Source organism: Pelodiscus sinensis, chromosome 6 (genome assembly GCF_052426305.1).
Source record: "Pelodiscus sinensis isolate ZL-2025 chromosome 6, ASM5242630v1, whole genome shotgun sequence".
Classification (NCBI taxonomy): domain Eukaryota; kingdom Metazoa; phylum Chordata; order Testudines; family Trionychidae; genus Pelodiscus; species Pelodiscus sinensis.
The window spans coordinates 102074886-102086642 of record NC_143057.1 but is presented as its reverse complement, the minus strand read 5'-3'; the positions used below and the strand labels follow the sequence as shown (position 1 = coordinate 102086642).

Genomic DNA, 11757 nt, shown 5'->3' with positions numbered 1-11757 from the left:
GTTGCCTATCTACATTGGCCTCTTCTGGAAGAGCTCTTATGCAAAAGGACTTATTCCTTGTGGGGAGAGGAATAACTCTTCTGGAAGAAGCCCTGTTTTACAATGCTGTACTGTAAATTTACTTCTGGAAGAATGCTCGTGCAGTGTAGACAGCTGGCAAGTTTTTGCGGAAGAACGGCTGTTCTTGCGCAAGAAGCTGCCAGTGTAGACGTAGCCTCAGGGAATTTGTTTTGGGGACCCCGTACTCCCTGAACTGTGTCCTCAAGCCAGGGAGTAAGGTTTTGGGGATTTTATAGCCTGCTGCATATTAAACCTGGGGAGGGATTTACCACCTTCTCCCGCTTGTGAGTCCTTTGGGCTATACTGAACCCAGTCAGCCATACTGCTAAACCACTGCAGAGAAGAATTTTGTGCTCATAGGTCATCAAGGGCCACAACAAATTACGCGAACCACGGGGACACTAATCTTACATTTGTTGCATCAAGTCACGTGACTGGGGAAAGTCACAGGTATTAGCAGCGTGGGCACCGGTGAACCTAAAAAATAGTGGTTTACCTGTTATGTTATAATTGTTTCCTGTGTAATATAATTATTGTGTTGAATATATTGTATGTGTTTGTGATATTTTTTTGAAGTCTCCAGCTATCTGGCAAGTAAGTGAGGATTACGCTGTGGTTAGAATTTTCCTCCCAAACTGCCCTGGTGACCCTGCCAGGAAGGAGTAAGGGCGTGGGAGGCTATTGATTTGAAAGTATTGCTTAAATACATTTTTAAACTTGGATCTTCAGCAAATCCTTTTGCTCCCTCAACCCTCTGCTGCCACTTTTGCTGGGTGTGGAGGATCCTGTTCTGATACAGTAGAAGAAGCATTGCAGGTGGTGATGAGATGAGGGAGAATACTGATACCATGTAGTTTACCCATGTCAGGCATCTTCTGTTCGGGTCTGGAGGAAAGGTAGTGGACAGAGAGAGAGAGAGGCAGAGGGTCAGGCTGGTAGATGCGATTAGACATTACCTTGCTTAGATATGGAGGATCCGAATTAAATGGTGGCTTATGGACAGCTGACTTTTTTTTGTATAAGGAAGTAATATTAAAATCCTGCCTGACATTTTTACAAAAATTCCTACCATTACTCAAAGTGGTGTGTATCAGCCCTTGGCAGTAATATTGAGAACTCAAATGTAAATAGGCACTAATGAGCACTGATGCTTTGACATGGTCAATAGACTTGCTCTCAGAAGTTTTCAGTGGTATGCAGTGTCCATATTATGCCTCTGCTAAATCTTCCAAAATTGCTGCCAACAAAAGAGCTATATCAATATTAGCAACAATGGGAAATATTTTTATAAAAAAATACTGAGTGCAGAGAAGGCCCAAATGAAAACTGAGGAAGGATGGGATTTGCAAAGTGTGCCGTATAATTCTGAAATCCCTTTACAATGCCCAAATGAAGGGTCTCTGTGCTTCTGGGCAAAATGTGTTTGTGTAGCTGAATTTTATTGGGGAAGTATATACAAGCAGTCATAAATCTCCATGTGTATAGATTAAATTTGCAACCAATCCCTCCAACATTTAAACTGTAAATATTACAAAGAAAGAAATAGAAATTACTTGACATGATGGAGTGGACAGTATCAATGAGTAGGAACAAAGTCAGAAAGGCCAAAATACCACAGAAAGGACAACTAGCAAAGGTCATAAAAGGAACAAGAAATGGTATATGTACAGAACTGACCATATTAGAATTTCAATCCTGAAACACACTGATATTTTGAAATATGTTTTCATTCCAAATCGTAATGATTAAGTTGCAGAGGAATAACCATGTTAGCCAGTTCTGCAAAAACAACTGGGAGTCCTGTGGCACCTTAAAGACTAAAACATTTATTTGGGCAGAAGCTTTTGTGGGCTGGAACTGAAATGGCTGATGTGTCTTAAGAACTGCCAGTGGCTGCAGAAGGTAGAGGAATCTACCACACTCTGTGTGAGTGTGGCTAAATACCCATAAAAATGGGGCAGAGCAGAGTCTAGACCAGGGCAGGGCAATAATTATTGGTGCGGGGGCACTCCAACATTTTGGTAGGTGGTCAAGGGCTACACTTTTCTATGGAGGGGGTGCAGGATCTGGGACAGAGGTTAGGTGCAGAAGGGAGTTTGGGGTAGATGACTGGGGTGCAGGAAAAGATGTGGGATCTCAGAGGGAGTTTGGTGAAGGAGAGGATTGTGACCTCAGGCAGGGGTTTGGAGTGCAGGATCTGGGAGGGAGTATGAGTGCAAGAGAGGTTTCTGGCCTGGGGAAGGGATGTAGAATTAGGAACAGGGTCTGAGAGGGAGTTATAACCTGAGGTGGAGGAAAAGAGGGTGCAGAGGATTTGGGTGGTGACCTGGTGCAGGGGATTGGAGTTCAGGTCCAGGAGTTGGTATGGGTGCAGGAGAAGATTCTGGGCTGGGGGAGGAGTGTAGGGCAGCTTCAGGATTTGGGAGGGAGTTGAAGGGTGGGAGAGGGTGGGGTACTCGAGGCAGGCTCGGGCCAGGAGGTACTTCCTTAAGCAGCTCCTAGCCAGCAGCACTCACAAGCAGGGTTCCTGCCTGCCAGCAGCCCCCAGATGACTGTTACATGTAGCTCTCTGCACTGTGTGTGGGGGGAGGCTTTGTACACTGCCTCCTCCCTAGGCAAAATCTCTGAGCTCCTGTTGGCCAGAAACTGGTCACTGGGAGCTGAGAAATTGTGCTGCACTACCTTTACCAAAATCTCTCCGCTCCCATTGGCAAGTTTCCAATGCAGTGCATGGAACCTCTCCCGCTTCCTTCCGTAGTGAGGGGCACCACAAGGAGCAGCTAGCCACTTTGAATGGCACTGCTCTGTGCTTCAGGGGCCAGACGACTGGATTAAAAGGCTTGACGAGCCGCATCTAGCCCGTGGGTTGTATCTTGCCTGTCTCTGGCTTAGACCCTTGTCACCACACATTCCCATCCCTCTCCTTTCCAAAAAGTCTGGTGGAAAAACAACTCTGTAATCTTTCCAGGAAATCCATAAAAGGAAGAGGACTGAAGAACCATTACCTTCTACAAAAACATATGAAAAGGTCTAGTTGGGATGAAGCCTACTGGGAGGATGAGTGTCAGAGAGCACAGAAAGGTAGATGTGGTAGGGGTACATGTGTGAATGGCAGGTCATGTCTGGTGATATACAATTTGGTAGTGGAAGTTACAGCCCTGATGGGAGGAAAGTTGCCCAGGGGAAGATATGAGCCTGGGTGGGAATGACGTTATTACTATAAAAGCGTGGACTTGGGAAGGTGGATTAGAATTCCAACATGGAAGTAGGTGGGTGAAGAACTCCAACCACAAATAAAGCAGAGAGGAGTGTCGTCATCCCAGAAAGTTCCCCAAGAGGGTCACTAGACATCATACCTCCTCCAAGAAGACAACCTCGGGTAGGAATGATGCAGCTGTTGGGTGAAGTGTGGTGGTCATCAGACTCCTATTAAGAGCAGGAATTGTGATAGCAAGAGGGGATTGGTTGGGACCTTAGAATTATATACTAAGATCTGAATAATGACCTGATGTCTGCATATTATCCCGATAAAATTCCAGACTTGTTGCAATTCTCCCAAACTACAGTACAATTTACAAATATTTACTAGGTTGGGCCCGACTTCCTGCAGGACACACTTCTGACCATTACAAAAAGTTCATTTAATAAGATAAATAAAAATTCTTCAGACCTGCAAATTCTGCACAATTTACTTTCATTCAGGATCTTGCCTGGAATTTGATGAGCTAAATGATATGGAGAAAGGGCATGGAATTTACGAGCAAACTTGAGCTAAAATTGCTTGCACAGATTACTAGTAATACTGTGCCGTTGCTGTTTTATTCTTGAACTTTGTCCTAACCTCTATCTTTTGTTTTGCTTGAACCACTATAAATCTGATATCTGTGGTAATCTGTGCATTTGCTCTACAATGCATATTTCTATGGAATAACATTTTATCTAAAACAGGATTTTTATTTCTTGGATTCTTCCTTCTTCTCTTCCCAACATATTTTCCTCTATTATTTGTACAATCTTTCATATAGAAAACAAAGAATAGGCAACAATAGGGTAGAAAAGAAAAACATACTCACTAGTTGTCACTTGTACAAATATTTGGGATGAGAACTAAATTAGATTAGAATAACCTTTCTAGATGCATTTTGAAGTAAATGGATTTAAACCAATCTGCAATCTAGCCCTCTAGTCTCTCTACTTTCTAATGTATCCAGCATTGTGATACATAATGATTTTCACTTATGGAGAATTTTCTTGCTTTGCATTACATATGTGTTTCTGGAAAGCAGGTTATACAATATATCACTCCTGTCAGTTATTTTTCTGCAAATCATATCACCTCTTCCCTTTTGACCCCATTCAGGAAATGGAGATACACTTCATTTACTAGTTGTCATATTAAAATAACTGAGTATGGTAGAGCAGTTGGTTTAAAAAAAAACTTTTTAGAGCTTTTGCCGTAGTCCATAAAACAACCGTCACTGAATGAATTTTGGCCCATTCTTCTTAATTAGTGGATGAATACAATAGGAACAAGCTCAAGCTCTGATCTCCCCTGAGAAATAGCCAGTATTCCTTAAATTCACTGCAAAGACATTATTCATTCAGTTACATGTTAACATATTGATAACTGATTTTCTTTTTTCTGAGATCATAAAACTGTATGTGTGTGCTAATGCCATTAGCGTATCCAAAACGGTTACTAATCCTGCTGTGGCTACTAGAGTCAATATGATATGAAAGCTTTGGAATGAATGATCTGAAAGCAAATATGTGTAAAAACAAATGTATAGCATTTAACTCCAACTTTAGCAAAGCTGCTATCTTTGAGGGAAGCTCCACTCAGTGCTTCCCTAAACAAACTAGTGTGAAATGCAAGTTGGCATACCCTTATAATCCTGTTCTACACATGCAATGTATCTGTAGCTCAGCAGCAATAAACGTTTTTGGTTAAAAAAACAAACCAACGTCATGCCTTCTTCCTTGACTTCAGTGGAGTAAGACTAGGCATGAGTTGGGCCATGTGTTTCAAGTACTTGGTTTAAAGAAGGCCAAAGTGTTTTGAGATAGAAATGTAGCCATGTTAGTCTGGTGTTTTGAGGTTTGTTTTCCAATGCTTTCAAAATACCCCTCTCACTGTGCTTGTATGTATAAACAAACTGATGAAACCAAAACTGATGGTTTGGGGGGAATTTTCAGCTGGTTAGAGCTAGTTGTTTTACATTCCTTCATGCCATACATATTTCTCTCTCTGAACTACTATAATGCCCCAATAAGCATGCTTACTATGCCACAGCCCCTGCCCTGAAGAACTCACAGCCTAAACAGACAAAGGTAGAAATGGAATCAGGTCAACAAAGAGGTGAAGTGATTTGCCCAGAGTCACATAGAAAGTCATTGGGGGAGCTGGAAGTAAAACCAGGTCTTCTCTCACACAATTCAGTATACTTTCCACTAGCTCATGCTGTTTCCCTCAGCAAAGGGCTCACAAAAACACAACTGGCATATGGTCCCATAGACTTAGGGAATCCTTGATTATACAAAACCTACATTTTTATGCCTATATCTCACTTATATAGTGACCTTTAAAAACTGAAGAAAAATGCTGCGAGTATAAGCAAATACCACTTTATTTTTCATATAAAATACAGATCTACAGACATACATTGAACAAGGACTACAAATCATCAACCTGTTGTACAACTGTGTAAATCATATTCGGAAAAGACTGGGGTTGTAGGTACTTCTTCGTAGTTAAAGAGTGACATCTAGTGGTAACTCTCTCTGTAGATCAAATATTTTTGGCAATGATTCAAGCACAGTTTTAAATACATCTTTTTTTAAAGCTCCTTAGTACTGCCCTTCCTTCTGCTTAACTTTATACACTAGCAATTGTATACCAAATGCATTGTCTTTTGAATACTGAAGTAGCTCTTTTATTATTTTGAAAAACAGAAGTTGTTTGAGTGATTTCTGCAAATCATGCTGTAGCACAAGAACAGCCATACTAGGTCAGACCTAGGCTACATCTACACCTCACTGTAGTTCAAAATAAGATTCGCAATTTGAGCTATGCAAATTGCATATCTTATTTCGATCTTATTTTGAAATAGCTCATTTCATAATTTGGATTTCAAAATAACCCGCTATTCTGAAACATCCCTTACTCCTTGTGGAATTATATTTACAGGGACATCAGACTAATGAGCTCATTGTATATTGAAATAACGGGCTTGCTGTGAAGATGGGGGATAGCTATTTCAGGATACTCCGGTGTCATGAAAAAGTGTTGCAGTGTAGATGTAGTCCTAAGGTCCATCTAGACTAGTGTCCTGTCTTCCAACAGAGGCCAGTGCCAAGTGCTTCAGAGGAAATGAACAGAAGAGGTAATTATCAAATGATCTATCCCCTGTTGCCCATTCCCAGCTTCTGGAAAACAGAATAATAGCCATCAATGGACCTACCCTCTATGAATTTATCTAGTTCTTTATTTAATCCTGTTATAATCTTTGCCTTCACAATATCCTCTCACAAAGAATTCCACAGGTTGACTGTGCATTGTGTGAAAAAATACTTCCTTTTGTTTGTTTTAAATCTGCTGCCTATTAATTTCATTTGGTGACTGCTAGTTTTTTATATGAGAGAGTAAATAGCCCTTCCATATTTACTTTATCCAGACCAATTATGAATTTATAGATCTCTCAAATCCACCGTTAGTCATCTCTTTTCCAATTTGGAAAGTCCCAGTCCTATCTCTCCTCATTTGAAAGCTGTTCCATGCCCCTAATCGTTTTTGTTGACCTTTTAGTACCTTTTACAATTCCAATATATCTTTTTTAGATGGGGCAACTACGTCTGCATGCAGTATTCAAGATGAGGACATTCAATAGATTTATATAGAAGTAATATGATGTTGGGTATGCCCACATCTTCAGTATTGCATACAGGTAAAATAAAAGCTTTATAAATATTTTGATTAAAAACTTAGGCTACGTCTACACTGGCCCCTTTTCCGGAAGGGGCATGTTAATTTCAGCCATCGTAGTAGGGAAATGCGCGGGGGATTTAAATATCCCCCGCGGCATTTAAATAAAAATGTCCGCCGCTTTTTTCTGGCTTTTAGAAAAGCCGGAAAAGAGCGTCTATACTGGCCCCGATCCTCCGGAAAAAGCGCCCTTTTCCGGAGGATCTTATTCCTACTTCAAAGTATAAGATGCCTGTTCCATTTTCAATATACATCTTGTGAACACACAGAAGCAGTTTGCTGAATACTGAGGGTGTACCACGATCCTTTGTTATGTTATTGAGCAACATGTGTCCTGGATTGTTTTCACTGTGAATTGTGAAAAGCCAGGCAAAAACAAAAACATGTTTTCATTGCCACCCATATTTCCTTTGCGGGCTGGTTTGCACCATTTTTGAATTGCTGTTTTCTGGCATAGACCCAACAATAATATGCAGCTGTGGCCACAAATGTGAATAAACACAAGCTGCTTGGGCTATCTTGCAGCACTTGTAGTGGGATAAATTTGGCATTGGATCACTGAGCAGATGATGCGGAAGCAGGACACTGAGCTATTGGAGCAGGAGAACCAGTTCCTGGATCACCTACCCAGCACTGTTTCTGGACCTGGGAAACCAGCATGGAGCACTGAATGGGGAGGATTGTTCTTTAGACCAGCAGTGGTGAAAGAGTTTCAGGATGAGGAGACCGATCTCTTTTGAAAACTGTGCAGAACTGATTTTGGAGCATCAGCAACTGCAGTCCAACATGTAGTGCTACACGTATGTGGAGAAACAATTCACCCTGGCTATCTGGAGCTTGCCTCTCTCCCCCACCCCCCGAATTGTTATCAGTCTATAGCCAACTGACATGCAACACAGAGATCAGCCTGCTTTGCAATTAATAAGGTGCTACCTAACAAGATTATAAAGCTGGATAATGCTCACTAGCTTACTAATGACTTTGCACACATGGTTTTCCAAAACTATATTGGGACAACTAAGGGATCCTATGTGTCTACCACTTGCTCCCATCAGTAGGATGCAGAATTTATTACACAGTTATTTCTCCTTGGTGCTTGAAAGTCTGGTGGGCCACAGTTGGGAGTTTTCAGAGATAAATACAGGGTGGTGTGGGAGAGGCCATGAGGGAATCATCTGTTGGAACTCAGTGGGTACTCCTAGATTACAAGTCTCTTTTGAAAGAGATCACCTAGACAGCAACAAGAGTTTCGAAAAAGTGGCTCACTTTTTTGAAAGAGCACCCAAGCAATCTGGATGATCTCTTTCAAAAAAGCCCTGTTTTCATTCAAGAACACCTTTTTTCGAATGAGCCCTTTCTAAAAAAGGCATTCTTCCTGGTAAAAGTAGGTTTACCGATTTTGAAAAAACTGCCACGTTCTTTTGATTTAATTTTGAAAGAACGTGACGGCAGTCTAGATGCAGATGAAGTTTTTTTGGAAAAAGGCCACTTTTTTTTCGAAAAAGCTCTGTAGTCTGGACACACCCAGTATGTATATTAGGGAAAAGTACAGTTTGCCTCCAAGAGACTGTGGACATTAATGGTGCAGAGGCTGGTCTGATTATTCTGGATAACCTGGGTTATCCCCTTAGCTGAAGAAACCATACAACACACAGGCCACTTGGATGGGAAGAAAGAACACTTTCGCTATGATGTGAGTAGCTGTAAAACAGTAGTCAAGTGTGTGCTTAGTCATTTGAAAGACAAAATGGTTCTGTTTGTTGAATAGGTGGCAAGTTGAGCCAAGGAGGATGGCTTTGGAGTATCAGGTGGCATAATACAGGATCACCACGTTGTATTTGTGCACAGCTGCGGACATTTCTAATGGTTCTCTAGGGCTATGTCTAGACTGCAAGCCTCTTTCGAAAGATACTTTCGAAAGAGCCTCTTTCGAAAGAGCGCGTCTAGACTGCACGCGGAATTTTGAAAAAGCAAGCCGCTTTTTCGAAAGAAAGCACCCAGTGAGTCTGGATGCTCTCTTTCTAAAAAGCCTGTTTGCTGTCAAGAACGCCTTCTTTCGAAAGAGCACTTTCGAAAGAAGGCGTTCTTCCTCGTGGAATTAGGTTTACCACCGTCGAAAGAAAAGCCGCATTCTTTCGATTTAATTTCGAAAGAATGCGGCTGCAGTCTAGACGCAGGTGAAGTTTTTTCAAAAAAAGGCTACTTTTTTCGAAAAACCCCCTGAGTCTGGACACAGCCTAGGGTGCTTAACCTGTCTAAGAGCATCCATATGGTAGACAGTGGTAGCACAGGGCCTTTGGGTCCATTTTATGACCTGTCCACATGCCCTTTCCTCAAACAATTCAAAATGGAGCTGCTGTTTCAGGAGCTCAGGGTCTAGTATCATGATACCCCGCAAGGAGTAACTAAGCTGATGAAAGCCAGAGTGAGACCCTTATGCTTGTGGTCAGGCTTCTGGTATCATCTTTGAGCATAGCATTATGGTACTCAACGTTACAGAGCAGGTGGTGAGAGAAACCCTTACTGGTGAGGATAATCTCCAAAATGTCACAAGGCGGAAGTTCTGCTCCATCTTCCTTGCAGATGTGGAGGAAGTGCACAGAAAAAAATAGCTAATGTTCTGCAATGACTATAACTAACAATGTATGTTACAGGGGGTGGTTATTTGTACCTCAGCAGGGAGCAGTTTTATTGGGGCAGTGAACAATTACACACCATGTTGTAATTTTTCCACATTTCTTTTTCCAACTCAAAAAACTGTTGAAATTTTAGGAAACTGATGTATCTGGACTTTGAATGCACCCTGGGGTGGGGGTGGGGGTTCGGGTGGGGGCAACTGTGCCTCTGTTATGCTGCCCTAGAAGAACTGGCCAGAGGGAGGCAGGGCTCCTAGCTCCTGGCTCTGCCAGCAACAATAATAAATTCTAAAATGGATGTCAAAGTTCCTTTGGGATCAAACTCTGGCTCAGCTGATGCAGTGTGGGAACTAGGGTCTTGGACAGCACAGCAGGACTTGGGGTGGTTTTCTAGATGGCCATTGTCAGGATCCTAAGATGCAAAATGATCTTCTCAGGTGGAAGCACCTTTCTACTATACTACAGGAGGCCTAGCCAGTCATCTTCAGTGGGGGGGAAGTGCAGGAAACAGGCTCTGAATAGGGCCTTGGTTAGGTCATATCATAATTGATTGATTAGAATCTTATCCATCTCATAAAAAATGCACAGATCATGTGTCCTCTACTGGATTGTCTCCTTTTGTCCCTCATCTCAGTCTCCTAAGCTGCTTGCTCTTTGTTCAGCACTGGTTGGCACCCCAGTCGTGAACCTTCTGGCTTGCAATATCCACAAAACAGTCCTTATTTCTGCAGTTGGCCACAGGAGCTTTCTAAACTGCATTGGCCCAAATGATGATAGGTATTCAAGCAGCGGCATGAGGCTTGTTTTTGGAAGTTCTGGAGTGCTCTCACAATTGTATTATCAGAATAATGTTAAATTAAGAGCCAGAAGTAAATGGACAAAATCTAGCTCTGTGTCACTTTTTAAAAGGGACAAGGGTCATCCTAGAAACTTTATACCAGGGTATAGAAGGTACACAAGTAAAAAGCCAGCTCAGAAACAGCTGAGATGCAAAGGACTGTGGGACAGATGCAAAGTATGATGCACAGAAAATGCAAGCAAGCAAAATATCAAACTAATTCAATTTGAAACAAACCTTGTCCACTTTGCAAGAGGACTCCAGCATTCCTGGTAAATGTGGAGTCAGTGATGGGTTGTGTTGTATATATGCATTTTCAAACCAAATTTAATCCATTTTGAACCCTAAAAATCCCTTTATAGTCAAGCCCTAAATCTGTTACTTAGATTCATGAGTTGACTCCCATCACAATTAGATAATTAGAAATATTTTCAAAAAACACATAAGTGACTTTAGAGCTCATTTACTTTCAAAAATATTCAGATCCAGAGCCTGAGTTCTATTGGAAATTGATGTCTACACTGCACCATAACTCGAAATAAGATATGCAATTTGAGCTATGCAAATTGTGTATCTTATTTCAAAGCTATTTCAAAATAGCTGATTTCATCATTTAATTTTGAAATAAAGCGGTATTCCAAAATGTCTCTTACTCCTCATAGAATGAGGTTTACAGGCATGTCAGAATAGTGGGTTAGCTATGAAGACGTGGGATAGCTATTTCGGGATACTTTGGTACCCCAAAATAGCATTGCACTATAGATGTACCCTTAGTAAATTTTAGCCAAGTCCTAATGAGAAGTTCAGACAGATTATAGGCCTGTGAGATGATACAAGGTGGTTCTGTTTAATATCAGAACAATGTGTGACAAACCCTGAAAAAAGATGATAAAACTTGAAAGAAATTGAACTTTATTATGGAGCTTGAACATATTAATAACATTCTGAAGCAGAATTGAAAATACAAAGTCTGTATTAACTACCTCAAATCTCAACAGAAATATTTATCCTCTGCTTGTAAAATAAGAGACTTCAAGTTAGGGTTTTATTATTATGGCATGCGGCACAGTATATTCAAACTGATACCAAATGATAGCTGTGCATGGTAAATTAAAATTCTGGATGATCAGCAGTTTGCCATTTTTAGCAGATCCATTAATTCAAACTGCATTAATTCAAACTTCAGTCACTCTCATATCAGAAAAGCTTAAAATGGTCTGATATAGTGGGGGTGCAATTTT

General features: G+C 41.2%; 1 long non-coding RNA gene across 1 annotated transcript in view; it reads right to left on the bottom strand.

Moving 5' to 3' along the window:
• Positions 1–304: 304 nt before the first annotated feature.
• The window catches only part of LOC142829956 (uncharacterized), a 26847-nt gene continuing 15394 nt past the window's right edge, over positions 305–11757 (bottom strand). Inside the window, exon 3 of the long non-coding RNA XR_012904924.2 lies at positions 305–945. This is a non-coding gene — a long non-coding RNA (uncharacterized LOC142829956). The remainder of the gene's footprint in view (positions 946–11757) is intronic.